This window comes from Danio rerio, chromosome 5, assembly GCF_052040795.2.
Source record: "Danio rerio strain M-AB ecotype USA chromosome 5, GRCz13ab, whole genome shotgun sequence".
Lineage (NCBI taxonomy): Eukaryota > Metazoa > Chordata > Actinopteri > Cypriniformes > Danionidae > Danio > Danio rerio.
In genome coordinates, this window is record NC_141025.1 from 66,992,745 (window position 1) to 67,018,215 (window position 25,471).

Genomic DNA, 25,471 nt, shown 5'->3' on the forward strand with positions numbered 1-25,471 from the left:
GCTGCATCTCTTCTTCTCAGTTTGATATGGAAAACATACCGAGGACACGCGTCAATCTTCACAGGGAACAGTGTACGTTATAACGTCATTCACATCACCTTGGCTACGTTGTTTCACTTTCTCAACAATAAAATGTAAACTTTATATAAGGAACTGCCTATTTTTATTTTAATATTAACAACTAAACAGACAGCAGACATGTTGAGGCGTCGTGCTGCATGAGCGTCATCTTCACTGTGTGGATATTTATAACAAAACGGAGCCGATAACAACTGCCTCCTTTCAATTTCAGTGAAAATACGAAACATCCCCTCTCTTTTGCTGAATATCAGTTTTAATAATCGATAATGGCCATTATAAAAGTATAACATACAATAAGTTTATACATTATAGGAAATAAAGGCAAGCGATCAGTCAATATACAGAATGTAGGCTACGTGGTTACATTAATCATTAACTTATTTTTGCGCTCAGCCAAAACACGTTACCTGAGAACAAGTAATAGATTCCAATGACCAAAGTCAGGGAATATGTCGTTAGATAAAGACAACAAGATGAATGAAATAACACGTTTAATAAATATAGTGAGATTAGATCCAGCGGGAGATGCTTGATGAGAAGTCCGACTAGCAGAGCTCTCATCTGGGTAGACAGGCTCCAGCGATTGCCAAAGTGTGTGTGTGTGGTCACGTGATGTGCGTTTTCAGCGTTTTGGTGTGGACGGAGAGCAGTTTAGAAACGCTGGGTAAAACGCGAGTGTGGACGCGGATCGTTTTCATTCTAAAACGCCGTTTTAAAACTAAAACGCACTAGTGTAAACGGGGCCTTAGATATGCCAGTGCAAAAAAGCTTAGTTCCTGGATTTTATATGGAGGATAGCAGCAAATTAAAATGTGTGTATGTCTGTCTGTTAATGTGTGAGAGTGACCTTTGCACACTTACAGTACATTGATGTATCTGAAAAAATCTAAATATGCATCTCAGCTCTCTGAACTACATGGAGTAAACAAAAACAAAGACTAAAAGAAACGATTCTACATTAAAACAGTTATTTTGAGAGTTATTTACTCAGTTATTTAGAAAACAAAAGATACCTGTAGAACAATAATGGAAGGAAAATGTTTACAATGTTATTTATAAATTGATTGTTAGCCAAATCAAAGTAATGAACAAAACAATCCTTTGAAGATTTTGACAAAATAAAGTATGAAAATTAAACCCGAGATCTTCAGTGCACATGACACCCGATCTAAACTGATTAAACTAAAGACGGCAAAAAAAAGAACTACAAACTAAGCTAAAGCAAATGTTTAAAAATGCCATAATGCTTAATTTAATATCATACAACAACCATCAAAACAGTTCCTACTTAAAGCCAATGAAGTTCAAAAGATGAATTTGAATTACATCAGAAACCTGAAGTAATAAATCAGTAAAAAAAATCATAGCTAATCAAGCAAAAAAACAAAACAAAAAAAAAAAAACACGCAGAGCACTAAGGGGCCAAGCCCACACCACACAGTGAATATGCAGGCCCTTTAAATCTACTCATATCATCAGCGGATTGGCAGAACTAGTACCATCATCATGATAATTGACATGGACTAATAAACAACCCAAGTGTGGAGTATAAGAGCGGAGAAAAGAGGCTGAGAAATAAAATAAACAAAAATCAACAGTCATTTAATCATTAAATATTTTGGCAGTCACAAAAAATAGGATTATCTAATAATTCATTGAACGATAGCATTTAACAAACAATTTATTTGACAAAAATAAAAACAGTTTATTATGTGGTCAGCTGCAGCATTTGTCAAACTATAATTAATCTGGCGTCTTCACAGCAGAATGAACTGCTAACTTATCCAGCATATGTTTTTTTGCAGTGGATGCCCTTCCTGCTGCACCCCATAACTGGGAAACACCCACACACTCTTATTCAGATACACCACAGACAATTTTAGCTTGCCCAATTCACCTGTACCGCATGTCTTATAGGGACTATAAGGGGAAACCTACACGAACACATGGAGAACATGCAAACTCCACACATAAATGCCAACTGACCCAGCCGAGGCTCAAACCAGCGACCTTCTTGCTGTGAGGCGACAGCACTACCTACTGCGCCACCACGTTGCCCTATTTTGTAAATTACTTATAATAATTTTTTTCCTAAAACTAAATATTTTGATTTGAATAATAAAGAAACAGAACTAACTTCATATTAATAAACTAATATATCAGGAGGGCTAATAATTTTGCCTCTGACGTCGAGATTCACACACTCCTAAGCTGTGGAGTTTATAGTAATGCTTATGTTGCTATAGTTTTCCCAGAGATGGGTTGCGGCTGGAAGGGCATCCGCTGCATGAAAAAAAATTGCTGGCTAAATTGGCGGTTCATTCCGCTGTGGCGACCCCGGATTAATAAAGGTACTAAGCCAACAAGAAAATGAATGAATGAGTGAATGTTGCTATAGTGACAGTACTTTGTTGACTGTGTTTGGTGTGCCTTTTCATTTGTTCCACTTTTTATATGTTTATATAACGCTTCATTGTGATAGTGTCTACATTTAATGCTATAGTTCCTCATTGTTTCATGGTTCAGTAACTGCAATGGACACACAGTCAGTTGGTGAAATGAAAACACACAGATTACAATATGACAGTAATGATCTTGCAAAACTACAAAACAAGCGAGTATCAATCCTTGGAAGTCATTATATGCAGACAGTCTTGGGGAAAAAGGAAGCATCTGGCGTATTAATTGCATCTGCTTTACTACTGCTTTACCTCTCAATGCAACTGCTTGACTTACAAACACACATCCTTTTAACAGATGGAGAATTTTATGCTAAGTGTTTTATGGTAGCAATCTGAACAGTAACCGGTGACAAACAATTAAGAAAAATCAGGATACCTTTAGCACACTGCATTTGCCACCAGTCTCGCGTTTGTGTGAATAGTCACTTTAATGGAAAGCCTCAGGAAAAAACGCATTTTAATAGAGACCCATAATAAAATAGTGAATGTTTGACCTTCCACAATGCCAGATCTGTATATCTATCATTTCAAAGGACGTAAGACCTTTAAAAAGTGATTTTAATGCCATTTAAGGCTGCTTTTAAAACTGTACGTTTTTCATAAGCGACGGTCACAACAAGGTTACAAGCACAAAAGTTTGAATGGATGTTTTCAGTATAGCAGAGGTCATGAATAACCAACATCTGCTTCCCGAACATGAAGACGAATCTATTTTTTATGTCAACCAGCTATAACTTTTATGACGCCTTTATGACATTTATAATGGCGGAGCCGTAAAAATTGCTGTCTCGGCTCAAAGCAAAGGCAGTATTTTTCCTAATATGTGAGGGATTGTTAATTTTCAAATATTCGCCCCCAAAAAAGTGAAAGCAGAAGAGAAAATGACTGCGGTTATTTATCAGGTGTGATTGATGCTGTTCACAGCAGAAAAGCTACATGCAAGGAGAACAACTCACTATGGTTACGAGGGGAATGAAGTATTGAAGACTTTCTTGTGTTAATCCATGAACGCACGCTGTGTCTGTGAAGAAGCGAGTGTCATGCTGGGTAGAAAAACAACACGTATAATGAATACATATCCTTTGCTTTAACAAAGAGTCTTTCTCCTTACCTAGCTGGCAACACACTACATGCTAAAAATGTTTAAAAGATCTGATGAAATCTTGCTAAAGTGATGTCGCTCCGAGATAGTTTTTCATTTTGACATTTTAGAGAATGCGCTAAAAATGCTGGGTTGTTGTAACACAGCTTAGGTCAAAAATGGATGAATGGATGATTAAAGTTGGAGTGAAAAAAGGCAAGTTTATTTATTTAGCACATGTCATGCACAATGGTTATTCAAAGTGCTTTACATAAACATGAATAAAAGAAACAAGTAAAAATAAAATCAAACAATAAAAATGATTAAAAACAGATTAAAATCTGTTGAAAGATGTTTTAAAGAAATGAAAAAAGAAAGAAAAAAACATAATAGTGTTATCTGTTGAACGTATCACAGTGCTCATTCAGTTATGGCAAAACCAAACAGATATGTTAAGTCTCGATTTGAATGTGCCTAATGTTGGAGCACATCTGATCATTTCTGGAAGTTGATTCTAGCAGCAGGGGCATAGTAGCTCAAGACAGATTCACCTTGGCTTGACTGAAACCTTAAAATTTCTAGTTTATTTGATCCAAAAGATCTGAGTGATCTGTTAGGTTTGCATTCAATATTGCAATGTATTGAGGTCCTAGGCCTTTTAGTGATTTATATACAAGTAATAATTCTTTAAAATATAATCTGAATGTAACTGGGAGCCAGTGTAAAGACCTGAGGACAGGTGTGATGCGCTCTGATTTTCTGGTTCTGGTCAGAATCCTGGCAGCAGTGTTTTGGATGAGCTGCAACTGTCTAAAGCCACATTTCCACTGCACACGACAAACAACAAGCAACAGACAGTCATTCATTTCCAATGGATAGTAGTTCGGGAGCTGCGTGGAATTTTGATCATCTCCGTATGCGAGAAATTTGGATCTGATTTGAGCTGCGGATACGTCTAAACTTCTGCGACTAGACCGTATGCAACCGGCTGACTGGATGTGATGTATTCCATTGTTGTCTAAGCAGGTCCGTGCGAGCGAGATGAGAAATACAAGTTTTTATTGTTATTTTTGGAATCAGAAATAAGTCTATATTCAAAAAAATAATAAAATTCATAAATAAGTAACAAAAGAAATATATGTTTTATGTTGTCTCAACATTCCCGGTGTATGAGTTTCTAGGATTCATTTATTCAACCATGGTGAACGCACAGAGAATAAAGGTCCTCTTCTATATTTTGCACACTGCAAGGATCAGCTTCTCTCCCATGGTGCACAACAAAACTAAAAATTCTGAGTGACTCCCACAAGGGGCCATATTCCGACAGTCAAGTCCAAATGTTGTGTGCTGTGGAAAAATGGCTTGATTGTCTTTTTGAGAAGGCCAGTGAGGAGTCCATTACAGTAATCCACCCTGCTGGTGATAAAAGCATGAACAAGTTTCTCTCAGTCCTCACCTAAAACAAAGCATCTAATTCTTGTAAAGTTGTTGATATGATAGCATGCTGATTTGGTTACTTCTTTGACATGACTACTGAAAGTCATATCTGACTCTAGAATAACACCAATATTCCTGACCTTTTTTTTTTTTTTTTTTTTGACCCGGTACACATTAAAAATAAAAATTTACATTTCTTATTTATATAGTTATACAGTGATTTTCATAATCAATGTACTGTATCTTCATTATATTCTAAAAATAAATCTCCACTCATAATCTTTTATTAAATGCTATATCCTGTCCTTTCAAAAGGACTTTTCTTCACTTTTGGTTACGTTGCCTTTTGGGAGGAGCTATGTGTCTTGTTTCTGCCCTACTTTTATCCAGTCATCAGTCTTTCTTAATTTCATTGGCAGCACCCATATTACAACAATATAATTGGTTCCCAAAAAACAAGACAATACACCATCATTCACCCCCCCAACCCCCCACCTCCTCATTTCAAGGTAATTTCAATGTGATGTACGTCATGATATATGAAAAAAGGACAAGCTTAAATTCGGTTTTAGGGCAAATTACATTTTAAAACTAAAAGTCCATGTCCATTTTTTAGGTGTTTGTATCAATATGTTAGTTTTTAAGGTGTTGTATGCAAGTTTTTGACTTTTCTAAAGCATAAAAATACTATTTTTGCAGATATTTAAGAAACATGCTAAGTGAGCACTTTCGTTTATATGAAAAACAATGCTAAAGTCAGATATTCTGCTTAGAAAATGTGCATAAAGATAGTCTGTCTTTGTTTAGGTTCCTTTAACCCACCCATTGCCAGTTTGTATGCAACCTCAGGTGGACAGTAACAGCCTCTGAAATGAGACGCAGATGATGAATTCAACATGAGGTGGTTATTAACTAGCAAATAATAGAAATATTAAGAACATAAATATTTAGGTGAGCGGTTTACATTTTAACCCTTGTGTTCTAACAACACGCTACGTGAGGAGATTTGCGGTAATGAGCAATTTGGCTGTTTGCACAAGACGAAACACGACAGAAATTTAAATACAGCTATTCAGAAGCACAGAATAGTGCACTTACAATATAATGGTAAGGGTTTATAACCTATTTAATACATATTAAACCTCTTTAACATTATTAAATGCACATGCTGAATATGTGTTTGCTTGCACGTGTCACAGCTCTAAAGTTCATCTATAATCTAGGGAATCTATAATCCAATTTACATTAAAAATATATAAATGTTCTAAGCTTTAGTTGTAACTTCTGGTGAACTTTTTTTTATGTCACCTCATACTTCAGTTTCTCATCAAATCTTCTGACCCATTAAATGCTCTCTAGAATTTGATACATTCTGCCTTTCAAGGTGCTATTTCTGCATGCTAAAATTGGTCATTTATTCAACTAACCCTCCATTGAACACTTGTAAGTATGGGAAAAAAATAAAAAAGGTAGTAAAGCTGCGTTGATCTGAACCCCTTATTCATTTTTAAATGTGCTGTGCTGTGGCATACCCAGAGGAAGAAAGAACAACTCACACATACACACAGGAAGAGAGAAGATTCAAAACTAAATTTTGATGTATTTGGTGAATAGCATGTTATAGGTATATAGACAGTGTCAATATGACTTCCTTTGGGATGAATAAAGTCTGCTTTCGCATTAGTCATATGAACTGCCACAGCATGAAGGTATGGGCACGATCATACACCCGGTCAATAAGGCACAAGACATGCTTGGCATGATGTGTTGCTATTTTCAGACCAGCTCAAGCCTAATTTTCATGTTATACTCAAAATACATCCATAACTCATTAAGAGAAAAAGCACATACCTGTTCGCAGCACAAACCATATTTTTCTGTCCTTAAAATTGCGAAAGTGGATTCGGACAAGCCCTTTTTTCAAAATATGCTTTAGATTTTGCGCCTAGATTGTTAAAATAGATCCCATGGTCTGCTTATACAGCAGTACGGAACAGATATACAGAAAGCTGTATTTTAAAGTAAAGAAATGATGAGTCTGATTCTGCATTACTATTAGACCATGCTAGTCTTTAGTCCTACTCTTCTCTTTTAATTTGATGTCCTTTGCATCAACAGCTCTGAATAGGACATTTGCAATATAGATAGAATGCTATACTAATAATATATACACTCTCAGAAATAAAGGTACGTAAGCTGTCACTGTGGTGGTATCTTATCAAAAGTTACAAATTTGTACCTAAAATGTCCATATTAATACATCAAGGGTACATATTAGTACCTAAAAAGTACAAAAGTGTTCCTCTTATTTTTTTTAGGTAATAATATATGATTTTGAGGTACCAATATGGACCCAATTATTTCTGAGAGTGTATAATTATTAATAATGATTCATCTGACCATAGTACGTTTCCGCTTGTGATGGTCCATCCTTTACGCACTGAAATGTCTCCATCTTTCTTGAACCTTTTAATGATGTTTTGCACTGTTTTTCATTCCTATCTTTCTTTGAGAAACATTGTTTTTATATATTTCAATAATCTTCTCACATATGTTGGCAAACTGGTGGTCCTCAGCCCATCTTTGCTCCTAAAGGACTAGACCTTTTCTGGATGCTGCTTTTTTACCACATCATGATTACAATCACCTGTTGACATCACCTGTTTCAAATCGCATCATTTTTTGACCAATTTACCTGATTACTAGCCTTAAACTGCTCCTGTCCCAACGTTTTTCTGTAAATTTACAAGTGAAATGAAGTTGACCAGACAAAACATAAAATATTTGGTGTTCAATTTGTTTGCAATGAAATGCAAAGTAAAATTAGAAATCACTACATTCTTTTTTAATTAGTGTTTTCCATACCGTCCCAACTTTCTAATTTGGGGTTGTGTATAGTGAAAGAAACTAACTCTTTAGATTCTACTGTTGTCAATTTTTTCACATCACTATTCATTTCCTTGCAGATACCCCTTGCTTCAGCATTTTTAATATCTATTATAATACTGTTTGTTCTTTTTTACATGTGGATTCGATACCTTTTTGAGTGACTCCAAGGTCAAACTCCTTATTCTCCTTTTCTTTGATGTTAAATGCGTCTTTGATTTCTGTTTTCCTTTCAATTTCTTTAAAGCCTCAGTCTATCCTCTTTATAAAGCGCCTGAAGTTTTACTTACCCCTGTGTGACAATAACCTGCGCCGGAGAGTGTTTGAGTGGTTGTCTAATCTCTAGCACATAGACCTTGAAATGACTTCGTATTTGTTAATTTCTTTTTCCAGAAAGTGAGACACGGTCGTCTTGGGTTTTGGGCTTGGCTTCCCTCCAGCTGTGTGTCCTTCCCCTGCCATCCTCACTGGAGCTCAGGCTGAACTGGCAAGCTGGGGAATGCTTTGAATGTTAATGAAATATGTCATCGCGAGTTGTCTCAGTAATTAATTGTTCACATCACATATTTGAAAGGCCACCAGGAAGCGGTCCCAGTAGCGCTGCGGTGTGTTGCCTGTTTAAGAATGGAGCTCCACTTTGAGGTTGGAATAGGAGTGCATCTATTGAAGGGTAGTAATATCAACAGCCATTGCTGTGTGTATATAAAAACCAGATTAAATAGAGTAGAGATTAGTATACTAGCTTTTGTTACATCATAACTGCTACTAGTTTCTACACTCCAATATTCTCCTCCATTTTATGGAGCGATGTAATGATTGATTCAATGGCTCACTCATGAAAAAAGTCACTTCTTTGGGCTAATCACTTCGGTAGGAAACTACAGTGAATGTCTTTCTGAGTGGTTTGAACAAACTGGAAAATGAAAGGATTTAACAGCTCCCTGTTAGACACATCAATTGGCTTCATTATTGAATGAATGAATGGTTTCAATGGATTTGTAGAATTAATGATTCAATGAAGTTATAAATCAGGGTGTACACAGATCCAAGTCCTAAAAAGTCTAATAGTATAAAGATAATGCCTCTTTTGGTCTTAAAATGTCTTTAATCTGCTTTTCAAAGATCTTAAAGTGCAATCCAACTGACCACATAAAGAAGATTTTGTTTCTGTTTTGAAGCCTGCCGAAAATCTGTCTGTTTGTCACCCAGAACGAAAAAGGTGGAACCCAATACAACAAATGCTTGTGGGGATTTCGCTTACACAAGCAGATTTCGTAGGGATTATACTCTAAAATAGCTGTTGACATCTGCGTCAACCCATACATTAGGAAATACAGGACCAGAGATGCACTGAATCTGCCATTTTTTTTATGAATGACTGTTCTGAGAGGTAACTGCTGATTCTGCTGAATCACAATTATTATTAATGTTATTGGTCTCACTTTATATTAAGTGACCTTAACTAATATGTACTTACACAGGAAGTAATAGTTTGTTACAATGTACTTATTGTAAATACATGTATTTATTGTGTACTTATGCTTGATTAAATACCTGTATGTAAATACATCTGTAATTAACTTCTGTAATTACATTTGTAAATACACTGCTGACCATTCCCTACACCTTAACCCAACCCTAAACCTACCCATACCACCAAACCTGTTCATAACTCAACCCCTATCCTTTGTTCATACATTATGAACACAGTAAGTACATTGTATTTATTTTTTTGATGCAAGTACATAGTAGTTAAGGACACTTAATATAAAGTGGGACCATGTTATTTATTATTAGTCAGTTCAATCACTGTTTCTAGGTTTTTTTACTCTTTCTATATATAACAAAGAGCGTTAAGGATTGTAATTAATTAGTTGTTTTGTGTGTTTTCTTTGCAAATTCAGTACTATAAAATTACACTATACAATTCCAATTCTAAGTCTTTTAAGTCTTAAACTTCGTTCTAAGTGGTGTTAAAAAGGTATTAAAGTTTTAATTATAACTCCTAGAAACTATTTAGATTGCACCGTTTTAAATTTCACCTGGCAAGCCTATAATTGGAAACAAAGACCATGATTTGTACAGATGTTGTGTATTGTTTCATTTTTTTTTCTCTTTACTGCAAATATTACCAATCGTCCTAATTATTTTGTGAAATATCTGATATTTTGATTCTCAAATATGTGTAATAACTTGTATTTTGTCTTTTAAACAGCTTGAAAAGAATCATTTTATTTGATATATGACGGGTAATGGGCATTGCCACATTTAGTCTATGCTGCTGAAGAGATTAAAGATTTACAAAATGTTTATATATATATTTTTTTCTTCTGAAATACATGAAAGTAAGAGACTGTTTAACTGGGAGAGGATTAGAGTAAATATTCATTGTGTATATTACATGAATACAGCACATTGTCTGGTTATATTTAAAAAACAATTATTATTGGCATCACCATAGACACAAATATTAAATGCTATGTTTTGCTAGTAGTTATGCATATTTGAATGTGTGAAATGAATGTATAATGGAGGCCAGCTAGTAAGTGCTGTGCAGGTAAACCTCACTCCTCTGACCTCTAAAGCTGCTCTAGCGACAGACTCTAGAGGCCATGGTCTTTAGCCTCCTTGGTAGAGCACCCGACTCCCATGCGTAATGTCACCGGTTATATCCCAGCTCAGAGCGGGTTGGGTGGCGTAGGACCGATGGAGTAACATATCAATGATTTATTCATTAACACACTAGGTAATAGTTTTATTACTGAATGAATGAGAGGTTTGATTGGATGAATGATTCAATGACTCACTCATAAAAACAGTCATTGTTTAATCCATAAGTGAGCAAGTTTAATGATAAATGACTTAGTGACTTGTTCATAAAGACACTCATCAGTTGTTGCTTTTTTCTTATGCAAGTTGTTTATATGGACTGATTAACTCACTTGTAAAGACACTAACTAATAGTTCCATTCCTAAATTCATGAAGAGTTAGAACAAACTGGAGATTAATTTCCATTTACAATAAAAGTCAATTAACTTTATTTCTAAAGAAAGGAAGGTGGGAATGGACTGGGATAACTAATAAATCAATGACTCATTCATAAACTTGCTAGTTTCATCGCTAAATGAATGAGAGGTTTATTAGGACTGATTGAATAAAAGATTCAATGACTCACTCATAAAGACAGTCTCTAGTTTGATTCCTAAATGAGTGAGTAGTTTGAATAGATTGGTTAAATTAATGACTTAAGGACTCATTCATAAAGAAACTCACTAGTTTCCAAAGGAAATAGTAGTTTTAATAAATGATTGTGTGACTCGTCAATCCTGAATGAGTGAATGGCTAAATTGGCTGGTTAAATGAATGACACTAAATGAGTGACTGTTTACATGAAAATCAATCAAATTATTTTCCTTAATCTGAATAAGATCATAATTTGATTAAGGTGTTTACATAGATTGCTTTTTGAATGATCTTTTCATGTTCCCAGTTTAAGTAGCACATAGATCAATTGACATCATTGCGTCACCAGGCTATCTACATTTTCTCCGGAGTTTCATGCAATTTCAAGTGTTTCATGTTGAATTTTGCGACTAAATACAATTTACCAGTTTCACTTTCATTTCATTCAGAAACAACAAATTAAGGTACCGGATATAAGTATTAAGTAAGGACTAGTGGAGTGTGTTATAATGGAAACTGATACAATACACCAAAAAAAAAGACAAAAAACTCGATGTGTGAAACAGCTTTGTGTGTATGGAATATCATGTCACCAAATGTGGCAAAAAGTCCTACATGATGATAATAATTTGATTAAGGTTGTTACATGTCTGTACTGCACTTTGATAATGCAACTAAAATATAAATACTCCACATGTCTTAATCCCATTACTGGATTATGACTTTAGTCGGATTAAGGTCATCATCAGAGAATTGTCTTAAACATATTAAAATCGTATTGTTGGTGTCCATGCAAGCGTACTGAGTGAGTCATTAAGATACTGACTGTTTTTCTTTGTAAGTAAGTGGTTTAAATGGACTAAAGCAGTGGTTCTCAACCATGTTCCTGGAGGTCCAGCTGCACTGCACATTTTTTTCTGTCTCCAAACACGCCTGATTCAGATTATCAGCTCATTAGCAGAGACTGCAAGATCTAAAAAGGGTGTGGCAGACAAAGTAGTATGCAAAATATGTAGTGCTGGTGGTACTCAAGGAATGTGGTTGAGAACCACTAGATCAAGGGTGCTCAAACTCTGTCCTACAGGGCCAGTGACCTGCATAGCTTAGCTCCAACATCCTTTAAAACACCTATCTGGAAGCTTCTAGAATACCTAGCAAGAGCTTGATTAGCAGGTTCAGGTGTGCTTAATTGGGGTGGCAACTAAAATATGAAGGACACGTGCCTTCCAGGACCGAGTTTGGGCAGCCCTGCACTAGACTATGACTCATTAAAATGATCATAAAGACTTAATTGATCTTAAAGACTTGATATTTTGTGAAATTACCTATTAGTTCTACTGTACAGTGGTAGTTAGTGGTCAAGAAAACAGGTAAACAAACAAAATTTACCAACAGTAAATGCATACAAAATTGAAAATAAAAACACGAGAAATTAATAATAAAAAGATTAATTTTTATTTTAATTTTATTGAACTGCATGCATACTATAACATAAGTACTACTAATGGGACACTTCTCAAAATATCTTTGGATTACAGAGAGAAAAAAATGTTTAAAATGGAATCAGTGGTACTAAATGATATGACTATTTTAATTCTGAATGAACTATAAAATTAAACCTGTTGAACATCTCTAAAATTAAAAAAAGGTTAGAGCTTGGTGCTTTTTCTGTTAGTGAAACAACAGTAGCTACATGTGCGTTTCCAAATCTAATTTTAAAGTTAAGAAACATTTTAAAACTTATAATCAAATAAAAGGCTTGCTTTTATCAAGTTAGTGTTCTCAGGAAAGACTGTATCCTATGAACATGAACCAGAATGACTCGAGTTCATAATACGGAGGAGACAGCAGTTAAGTAGTAGACCTCCTAAGTATGATGGAAACATTATTTAAGAACGGCAACTACCTCTATCATTACTGGTTCGTGCAGAACTATTCAGTCCTAGAATAGTCCTAATGCAAGGGCAGCAATATCAATTTGTGACTGTACATGCACTTTAGGCTTAAAGACAATCAATAGCACTCCATGATAACACAATTACTAGACTGTGGCCGAGATGAAGGAGCCAACCAGAACCCCACGTGAGGTTATGCTGGATCAATATATATTTATTCTCGAATAAAACTCTTATTTTTTAAAGGTCTGCTGTTGTGTTTGGTTGACAGAAAACTAAAATGTTTTGTGGTGACATGTACTGCATCAAATTCTAATATTAACTTAACTTTAAAGTATAAAATGATTCTTCTATTGTGCATTAATAACATTTCCCTAAGAAATACTGATTACTCTTTACTATATTGTTCATTACAATTGAACTTAAAGTTTGAATGCATATATGTGTTTTTGGACGCCGGTGTTCTCCTTGGTGATGAGTATTGTTGTAGAATGCTTTCTATTCAAGTGCTTGAACAAGTTGCTGGTCGAGTTAAAAGCAGTCTAAAGTTCTTTAGAGACTGCGCATGGACTGCATTTCACAGCAATACTTTTGTTTTTATGCTCAATGAAATCAAAGTAATGTCTGTATTTCCTCTTGAAGAAATAAACACTCTCAACAGTAGCAGCAAGTTCTTCAGCAATTTAAAAGCGCTTGCCTATTAACTGTAGTTGCAGTGGAAAACATGATTTAAAAGAAGCATTTTAACTTTATTTGTAATGCAAGTAACGCAATTACATTAAATTTAGTAACTACTTAAACTACACAAATTTAAAATGTTTTTCGTTATATTATTGCGTTCCCCAAAATATTTATTAGAATACAGTAACACATTACTTTGGAACATGTTACACTTAACTCTGTTTATTAGATATGACAAATCACCCACTGTGGCTTTTTCGACTCAGCAAATTATATTTTGAACTGCCAGATTTTGTTCTCTTTGACTCGGTGGATGGAAATGATGCTGTTTTATGCAGTAATGTTGTATGCGAAAGTCCAGTTTTGTGCAGTTTAATTCACATCTTATGTTGGAAGCATAGCTAATTATACTTTCATACCTGAAGTCTTTCTGCATATTCATTTGATGTAGATGTCCTGAGCATGTAAAACATTAGTTGTTAAGTTATTTAAAGTTGGACAATCCCTTGCTTATTAAAAAGTTGTTGTCATATTCATTATAGTGACCCATGAAATCGGTGGACAGACAAAAAACCTAAAGAAAGAAATGTCAAAGTACTTAAAGATTTGTGCTTTCTACGCTATGTCCATATACCTCACTTTGCCTTGTACTGTATAATTAGTCACAGTGTTCTAATTTTACTTTTAGGCAAACTGCAAATGTTTTGACAATCTTTATTATAGAAAATTATCTAAATGCCATAGTCTGGAGAGTCTAAAATGTGTTTTTTATACACACGCACATGCACAAACCGCGCACACACACTTAAAAGCATACACGTATACTCTGATCCCAGCCAGAGAAAAGCCTTATACATTGTAAATGAGACCGCAGCATGACTCTTAACTGATGTCACAACCTTTTCATTTTAAGTTAAGAGTGAGTACAGACTTTGTACTCTTCATGATGGAATATGAAATCAAGTATTTATGGTGCATTAAACAATACAGCATATGTTCTTGATGTGTTTCTGCACTTAAGATGTCATGTCATCACAGCTAGAAAAAAATATAATAAAATCACACACCGTGTTCAATTTTATTTCGGAAACTTGCTTTAAATTTTCATACTGTGCGCAGCTATTGTGTGCTGTCAGTTACAATGTTTTGCCAATTTTCAGCCAATTTTCCTCAATTCTTTTGACGTATATTAAATATCTACAACTGAAAGCAATCTTGGCTGGAAGTGAATGAGACTGTAATGTAAGAACCCACTGAAGTGAAGCCGTTTGATTTTTTTTCTCTCTTGTATTATGGAAATTTCATCTTTTGATATTTCAAACATTGTGCTGTATCAAAGAAGAAATAAGTATCACTTTTAAATGTATGTATATTAAAATTATTAATAATAATATTAATGTTTAAAGAGTAGTTAATTACATGTATATAAACACTCACCAGCCACTTCATTAGGTACACCTGTCTAACTGCTCGTTAAAGCAAATTTCTAATCTGCAAATCACATGGCAGCAACTCAATGCATTTAGGCATGTAGACATGGTCAAGACCATCTACTGCAGTTCAAACCAAGCATCAGAATGGGGAAGAAAGGTGATTTAAGTGACTTTGAATGTGGCATGGTTGTTGGCACCAGACGAACTGGTCTAAGTATTTCAGAAACTGCTGATTTACTGGGATTTTCACGCTCAACCTTTCCTAGGGATTACAGAGAATGGTCTGAAAAAAAAAAAAAAATCCAGTGAGCGGCAGTTCTAGGATGCAAATGTTGATGAAAATGTTTGAACGCTCAACTGGTCCAACCTTGAGGCGGATGGTCTACAACAGAGGTTCTCAAAGTGGGGGTCGGGACCCCCCGAGGGGTTGCGGGATAATGAAGGGGGGTCGCCTGGTGATTTTCAAAAATCAATTAATTTTTATTAAACCTTAAGACTTACTGTATTTTATCAATAACCTACTGAAGAGAAAAAAATAGTCATTTATAGTTACTATAAACTATATAGTAACTATAGTAGCTTATAGTTAGTAGTTCTATTGGATTGCGACTTTTGGGTAATTACATTACACTAAAGACACAGCAATACTGTCAGATGCAGCAGATTGATTTTATAACACCAGGTTAAACTTTCTAGCCCATTTACAGCACTGACATTCATAAAAAAAAAAAAAAAACAAAGAATAGACTTCTTTATTGATCTATTGATGTGTGTGTGTGTCATTGCATACAAGGTTTCTGTATTTATAACCACCACCTCAGAGAATATTGGGGGTCACGAGTCACTGGCATTGTCATTTTGGGGGTCGCGGGCTGAAAAGTTTGGGAGCACCTGGTCTACAACAGCAGAAGACCACACCGGCTGCCACTGCTGTCAGCTAAGAACAGGAAACTGAGGCTATAATTTGCTATAATGATGAAGAGTCTTGATTTCTGCAGCGACATTCGGATGGTAGGGTCAGAATTTAGCAGCAAAACATGAAAGCATGAATCCACCCTGCCTTGTATCAACAGTTCAGGCTGGTGGTGGTGGTGTAATGGTGTGGGGGATATTTTCTTGGCACACTTTGGGCTCATTAGTACCAATTGAGCTTCGTGTCAACACCACAGCCTACCTGTTGTTGCTGACCATGTCCATCCCTTTATGACCACAGCATCTTCTGATGGCCTCTTCCAGCAGGATAACACGCCATGTCATAAAGCACAAATCATCTCAGACTGGTTTCTTGAACATGACAATGAGTTCTCTGTACTCAAATGGCCTCCATAGTCACCAGAGCTCATTCCAATAGAGCACCTTTGGGATGTGGTGGACCGGGAGACTGACAAAATCTGACCAACAAATCTGCAGCAACTGCTTGATGCTATCATGTCTATATGGACCAAAATCCCTGAGGAATATTTCCAGTACCTTGTTGAATCTATGCCACAAAGGATTAAAGATTTTACAAAAGGGGCAAAAGGGGGTCCAACTTCTTACTAGTAAGCTATACCTAATAAAGTGGCCGGTGACTGCATATAATTACAGAAAAAAAAAAATAGAGTAATTTAAAGGCATGACATTTTTGTGGCAGTTCATATTGGTTGCAAAAGTGTCTAGAAGCCATTCTCAGTAACTGTAGGTGTAAAACATCTTTTAATGCAGTATATTATTTAGGAAATAGGATTAATTGTCTTTAAGTAATTACTTACTCAAAAAAATGTGCGTAAATTACCAAATAAAATAAACTACTGAGACATTATGCTTATTGTGCTCTACCAAAAATAAGATTATAAGTAAATGCTAGAGCTAGACTCCATTTATAATCTCTAGACAATAGTCAGACTGATATCTATGCTTGTCTGCAAATGCTTTACTTGCCGTCCATTCATAAAACACTTAAAAATGTAGTTTCCACAGTTTCTGATGACAAAATAATTACAATGTATTTTTTAGCTGTCTGATCTCAAGCTGTGACAAGTCAACATGCTGTGACTTTAACAAATGCTTTGCTTTTCTTGCTGTAACTTATACATGGACTCTGATTACAGACTTTTAATGACCCAGAACAATTTAATGACAGAGTTTTTAATAAAATGACATTTTGGAAAGTGTTTTGTTTAGTTAATACTGCACATTGTTTTGGGCCGTTGTTTGTGCCAGAGCAGAGTTTTGAGGCTCAGACACATTATACATGTATATACTGGAAGAAGCCGTTTGTTGATGATCTGGAAGCAATTTTCTTGTTCCTTTAATAATAATGGAGGCTTTGCTTTGGACTGGGGTGGTAATTTTTGGATCATTGGGCAGAGGGAATTATATAGGAGAACAAGAGTGCCAGAGTGGCTTTGTATATAGACGTTCCCTCATTTAATCCACCATTGTCCTCCAGCTAAATCCTCGCCGCTGAATGAATGGCAGTAATTACAGTTGTCCCAACATTTTCCTCTTTTATAATAATGTTGTTACATTACATTGGAAGGGATAGTGAATGAACAGCTCAAACCCTCAGCATCATTTTATGTCCAGTGACCTATTTGACTAAACATGATTTTTCTGAAGCGGGGAAAACTCTGTTGTCCTGAAATGCTCTGCTCCTATGGGGACAAATTCTTCAAAAGGATATTTTAAAGGGGTCATATATCATAAGGAATGGAATTATCCTTGATCTTTTGAGATAAAAGAGCTAGACATAGTATGAAAACCTAGTGTAACTTTTAGAAGTCAAACGTCCCCTGTCCAGAAAGACCTTTTATTAAAACTAATCCACAAAAATTGCTCATTTGAAACTTGTGAAAATTTTATTGTGTGGATAAAATGTTAACGAACAGATCAACTAATGATTCGAGAGGAAAACTGAGAAATATGCCAGTATTCAAAGCAAGTGTATTTTAAGTAACTGTAATTAAATTACCTGAAATAAAGGGTATGCCCTTTTTTTCAGCAGAAAATGAATTTAATTACAGCAATTTGTTTAAATTCAGTTCATGTTCATTTCTATAGAAATTTTACAATGTAGATTGTGTCAAAGCAGCGTAATATAAAAGTTCTAGTAAATTAAAACTGTTCAGTTTTCAGAGTTGAAGTTTAGTTTAGTTGAAACCCGGGCTCATTGTGGAAACGTAGCCCCACGAACGTTTCTGCAGACTGCGAAATACGTCCCGGGAGGTACGTATTCGAGCGGTTTTTGTTTTCGCGGATCTGCGAGAGGCCGCTGTGCACGCTTTTTCACGTCTCGAGCGCCTCTCTGGAGCGCGGGCCGTTTGCGCCCGCGCTGTTCTCGCGTGAAAAGCCACCGGAGGCCACTGTGGATCGACCGTCCGTCCGACTGACTGGCTGAACGACTGAACGATTGACCGGGCGATTTTGACCGCATTTTTGGATCTCGCCGCGTTCTCTGCCTTATTTTTTGGATTCTGTTTTTCATCTTACCTGATTTCTGGGACCGCTCTTCCCCGAACTTGATCCCGGTCGTCCCCGTGGCCGGCTCCTCCTCCTCCGGGCCTCCGCTCCGCCGACGTAATGCTGCGAGCTAAGCGGACAAACTGGTTACAGCGGGAAAGCCCTCCACACGGAGGCGAGCTGTCAGCTGGTGAGCGCGAAGAGGAGGAGCGGAGCGGCGTCACATCGCCCCTCACCGTTCGCTCGAGAAAAACTAAACGCGGCCATACGTACCTCCAGGCCACGTAAATTGCGGCCTCCAGACTACGTTTGGGGCTACGTTTCCAGAATGAACTTGGGTTGTTTAGTTCAGTTCAGTGTGGTTTAAATTTCACTGCTGAAAGTCCATACACTGAAGAGCAAAACCATCTATGCCCAGCTCAAGTCCCAGACCAAGCAAGCCAGCTGCGACAGTGACAGAATAAACCTCACCAATTGACGAAAGTGAAGGAAAAAAAAAAACATTGAGAGAAACCAGGCTTACTTGGGCATGCAGTGTTGCCAACTGTTTTCAATGAAAAGACGCTTAGCTCAGCCCAAAAAGTCACTCAATCACGCTAGATTGCGTCATACATCAATTTGCATATTTCTAATAACATCATTGCATCCAACCGTTTCTGTTTGTTTAACAGCCTATGGTTAATAAAGGGGCATTTATATCTGCACTCCACTTTATGTATGCATGTCAATTTTTTAGCTAAATTTATTGCTTTTTGAATGCAGTATATCAGTATAGATGTGCTGTGAATTTGCAGTAATCTCTTCAGGTGTAATAAACTCAGACAAGTTCCGAAACTTTTCCCAGAGATGGGTTGTAGCTGGAAGGGCATCCGCTGCATAAAACATATGCTGGATAAGTTGGCGGTTCCTTCCACTGTGGTGACCCCAGATTAATAAAGGGATTAAGCCGAAAAGAAAATGAATGAATGAAAGTTCCGAAACTGTCTCTGAAATCTTTGTGATTAGGAGCGAGAAAAGAATAAACGGGCACATATAATATAATAGAACAATCGGTATGCAGAGGAGTGATTTGCTCGCAGGCTGCAGGTGGTAGAGATTGCTGTATGAGGACTGGGTCCCCTGCACGTGCTCTGAGTCGGGGGAGCTCATGAAGAAAAGTAGGAATGTTACCGTATGGACACAAGAGGCTCTATAAAAATCTCCAGTAACACCACAAAAAGTTGCTAGATTTGTCGCTTTTTTAAAAAATTTTATCTGAAAAGTTGAAATATAGCAACACTATGGGCATGACCATTTCTCCTCTGGCCTTTCTTTGTAACTAACCCAACACTGGTTACATACTGTAGTATTTAGTGTAGGGCTGAATGATAAATGGCATGCAGTTATTGTACGCATTTGTCTATAAAGCTGGTTCTGTAATCATTTGTGAATCTCCAATCTCCTACTACACAGAGCCATATTCTTTTGCCAAAATACTTAAAATATTGCATGCGAAATAGTCATTGTCTCTTTGTAGTAAATGCTGCTGATATTAAATCTAAACCTAACATATCTTTTGTTGACATTGCACTGAAAGGCATGCACAACTCTCACCATAAGATGTTTTCTACTGCGCACGCCCGCCCCGGAAAGACATAAGCATGTTGCTCCGCTTGTGCACGCATATCGTCATATATTCTTAGAAATAACAAACTTGCAAGCAGAAAAGATGTGATATAGGGACGACCGCTGCTATAGTTAATCTGGTGTATTAGCCTCGGTGTACATACTTGGAAATTTTTCATTTTGTTTCGTGCAACAGAAATGTGACTTATTGAATGCTTTACGAGTAATTAACTGTGATGAATTAAAGCGCAGTTAATATTGAAATCGGCTAATTGTTGCATTCCTATTGATGATATAAGTGCAGAGTACAAAAGGCCTTTTCTACAAACATACCCAAATGTTTTTGGCTGCCTGCGCCATTCGCTTATGGCGACAGCCTTTAACTGCAGCTCGTGCTGTATTGAACAGACGCACGTCACTTTATAACTATAGCAGCCCTTTTTTTGACTGAACTAAATTTATTTTTGATATCTTGGCCACTCTGTTTAGAGGGCCTGAACAAATTGCCTCGGGGGCCGCCAATTGAATAGCCCTGTCCAAGACTATTTATACACCACACTTGCACACACACAGTGCTGAGTCTTGTTTGCTGTAACATTTATAAGCATTCTTTTGTCTAGTCTTGCCATGCTTTTGACCACCGGCATTGACCATTTTACCTGTTAACATGACTACGCTTTTGGATTACCCTCATTCATCTGTTTGCTCCTGCTTTGAGTATTGCCTGACTACATTACATATACATTTTGACCCTTACCTCCTTTGTCACTCTGACAAATATAACACATGGTCTATCAAACTATTCCGGAGGGCCATGTGCACCCAATGGTTCAAACAATGTATCCTGAAGGCTGTCCTTTTGTTAGTATGTTTATACGCCAATACACACAACAAGACTGGTGACAGAGTGGTTTGATGAACATAAAAGTGAATTTGAACATCTCCCATGGCCTGCACAGTCACCAGACCCAAATATTATTGAGCCACTTTGGGGTGTTTTTGAGAAGCAAGCCGGAAAGCATTTTCCTTCACCAGAATCATGTAGTGACCTGGCTATTTATCTGCTAAAAGAATGGGTAAAAATCCCTCTGGCTATTTTGCTAGACTTCTATCTGTCAATCCCAATACAAATTGATGCTGTATTAGCCACAAAAGGAGGCCCTACATCATACTAATAAATTATTGTGTTCTAAAACCAGGCATTTCAGTTTCATTGTCCAATCCCTGTAGATAAAGCACATGTTGTCATGGTCATGTCTTTATTAATCTCGATGAATCAGATGAAAGAGGTTTATTCTTCCTTTTATTAAACATTATAAAGATTTACCATACTGTGTTTCCTCAGAGTGTATTTCGCTGTTCTGTGTGACTTGCACGAGAGAGCCTCTGAGGAGATTTACTACTGATCACAGTATCATACATTCCTCACATGATGTGCAAGACAATTTCATCTTTGGCTAAATCACAAATGAGATTTTAGTTTAATTAATCATTCAGCTATAAATTAATGCACACACAGCAGCATGGAAATCACCTGCGCACATTATAGAAACTATAGATTCTGCACATTCATATCCATGAGTCTACATACTGCAACCCATTTCCAGAGCCAAGAGCAAGCATCCCTACTACCTGATCTAAAGCTTGAGTGTCATTTACATGCACTCAGCACAATGCCGATAACAAACTCATCTCGCTCAATGAGATTAGCTAACCTTTTCTACTTTTTCCAAGAAAGCCTACGGAGAAGTGTTGATGGTGACATAACCTTCAGAACACAATCCCTGCCTGCAGGCGCCGCCATGTCATGTTTCATTATTGCCGTTTCCCATCTCTTCTCAGTGGCTTAGGGCTAATCTCCGCTATTCTAAATCAACTATTTTCGTGGAGCATATTTTGTTATTTCTGTCTCGTGTTGGGTTTGACACTGAATGTCAGTCATCTGGAGACGAGTCAGCCTTGTGTGCTGATTGAATTTTCAGATTTGATGGATGCATGATTCGAAGCCTCTGGTGTGTTATTCAGGTGTTTTGCAAACAGTGTAACTGACAGTTCAAAAACTGTGGTTTCATTGCGATGAGCGACCCAAAGATTTCGCTCACTGTGAGAATAGCTTGGGTTCCAGCAGGAAGCTTCATAGTCTGTTTTGCTCACGGCTGGAAAGAAGCCACACTCTTTCTAACCTGGTTCTGTTACGATCAAACTTTATTGTTTTTATTTGTGGGTTTGTGTATGCTTGCTTTTCTTGTACTGATTGATTTTTTTGATTATTTTTTTGGGGGTTAACTTTAACCCTTTACACTATTAAATCAAATTTTTATCTCTAATAAATAGGGGAAAATGAGTCCTTGTGTTTTGTTATGCTGATCCACAGTTAACAGTGCTGACTGCAGTTCACTACCACTGTGAATTTTCTTTAGACTCAGACCAACATGACATGCTTGTTGTAATTTTATATAATTTCATTTTTTTGTTATAGTTTTTTTTTTTTTACAGAAATTAAAACAAAAAAGGTATCTAATAGTTATTTAAGAATACAGATAGTTTGATGATTATTTAAGAATACAAACAGAAATATTCAATTATTAATACATACAAATACTCAATTACAATTGAAAATGAAGACTATATATATATATATATGTATATATATATGTTGAACTGCATCCCAATCATCACAAATACAGCAGTAAAAAAATAAAAAATCACTGTTTGGTCTTACATTCAGTATGGGGGCATGATGCGAGAGATCTGCAGAGTGGATGGCAACATCAACAGCGTTAGATATCAAGACATTTGTGCTGCCTATTACATTACAAACCACAGGAGCGGGCAAATTCTTCAGCAGGATAGCGCTCCTTCTCATACTTCAGCCTCCACATCAAAGTTCCTGAACACAAAAAAGCTCAAAGTGCTCCAGGATTGGCCAGCTCAGTCACCAGACATGAACATTGAGCATATCTGGGGTAAGATGAAGGAGGAGGCATTGAAGATGAATCCAAAGAATCTTGATGAACTCTGGGAGTCTTGCAAGAGCACTTTCTTTGCCATTCCAGATGACTTATTAATAAGTTTTGGTAAAATAAGAGTAATCTGGACATTTGCCTTTCATATAAGCCACTTCTACTACTTAATGATGAACTAGAAGTCAAGCTTATATTTATTGTTACTAAAACTTGGACAGGCAACAATAATTTTGACAGGTAGTGTATATTATATTTTTACTACTTTTTTTTTTTACTTATGCACATTAAATATAATAACTGTTGTCCATTTTATGTAGATCATAAAATCAGATAAAGATTATTTATGATTCAGTGATAGTTTCCCCACCACAAAAGTGTTTTTTTGTTGTTGTTGTTGTTTTGTTTTTTAGTATTTCTGTTATCCGTCTATATATTAGATTTTCAAAATACACAAAAATCCATGAATGAGAATTTGGCTAACACTTAACACAAATTTACGATTAATATAATTTATTAATAGATAGGTCTTTTTTTGTAATAAATGTGAAAGTAATTAGTGTTCAACATATTTCTGATTGTACGAGAAGTGATTAAGTTATATCATAATTACATATTGAGTAACAAATAGGCTTGTCATATGTCTTGCTCATTAATTAATCTAACTACATAACAATATTTGCTGAGAAAAAAAATGAAAATAAATGGCCTAAATAGCTAATTAAAAGATTACTGCAGACAGGGGAGTTGAACTAATAATGTAAGACATGTTTGAAACTCAGACTTGCATGTTTTAATTAAGTGTTCATGATGTGAAAAACAAAGACACACACACTCACACACACACACACACACACACACACACACACACACACACACACACACACACACAGACACACACACACATGTATCAAATAAACTAATATAAGCAATGGCATATCATGAAAGTGTAAAGAATGGAGAGGACTGTATTTTAAACTTCTACTGTGCTTTATATTAATTGATGTATGTGCAAGTGCAATTGAAAACTTTACCTATTTACTTATCAATATTTATACTTGAGTATAACTTAATAATAATAATTTTAATATATTTAAAGGCATGTATTTGTGATAACATTAAATTCTACACTACGCATACAAACAGGCTAACACACATTTTATTGTAAGAGAATATGATTAGTTTGAAAAATGTACCTACTGTATGGTAGTTAAATTGTAATGCCTTAATGGGGTACATGCACACAGACTTTTAAATTCAGTCAGCCAGCCTCAGCGCTTCCAGTGAAGTGTCTTTGTATTTTAAATTTGACATGTTTATAGTCTGATTTTTTTAAATATCAGTGATCTTCACTGCCTGATTGATATACGATATGAAGTGTGTCTCTGACAGGACAAGGATCACTGCATTCACTTTTATTTCCCCCATTATATCTTTTAAATATGACAGTTTATTTTGCCGCAGTACTTTCAATAGAGGCAGTAGCGGTTACACAATCTTGTTTGACGCTTGAACAACTAAATGAATGCTTCAGTCTATTTAACTGAATGTATTTTAATTGCGTTACAAGATCAGTGCTGTAAAATGAACCTTATAAAAATTGAAAATAGTCACATTAAGCTTTCACTTGTTGATTGTCAATGGGTGAAAAATTCTAGCGGTTCATATAACCCATTAAATCAGTAAAACAAGACAAAAACCAAACAACATTTAGTCCAACAACATGACTAAAATACTGTCAGAACTATTGTAATCAGCCTAAATGAGATTACATCCTAATTGCTAACTTTTTAACCCTAAATAAACATCTCTGCTGTTTTATTTACTGCCATGTTGTTACAAAATAACTTTTTGTGACAGGGTCATTCTAGTTAACTAAAACTGTTTTACTGAAAGCAACATTAACTTAAATGAAATATATAAAAAGCTGATTAAAGCTGATAAAATATATAAAAGCTGAAGCTTGTTTAGCTTGATTTACTGTATAAGGATGAAAAAATAGTGACATGAATTTTTTTTTATCAAAACTAACCGACTCTTTTATAATGTCTTTATTTATTTATTACTGCACAGCAAATTTCGAAGTGTTATTTTCACTCTCAAAGTGTGAAAATTAACACTTCTTCAGTGTTTATATAGGTCCACACTAAATCGAGTTAAATTTACACTTGAAAAAGAGTAACTTTTTTTACACTTGCATAGTGTTAAAAAAAAGCACTGTTAGTGTTAATTTAACACGGCGTTTTAAACTCCCCTTCCATATTTGCACGGAATTAATGTGTTAAAACTACACTCTCAGTGTTAATAGGTTAACACTAACAG

General features: G+C 35.9%; 1 protein-coding gene across 12 annotated transcripts in view; it reads left to right on the plus strand.

The window, feature by feature from the left end:
• Positions 1 to 25,471, plus strand: part of tmem132e (transmembrane protein 132E) — a 1,079,249-nt gene that overhangs the window by 178,105 nt on the left and 875,673 nt on the right. The window lies entirely within an intron of this gene.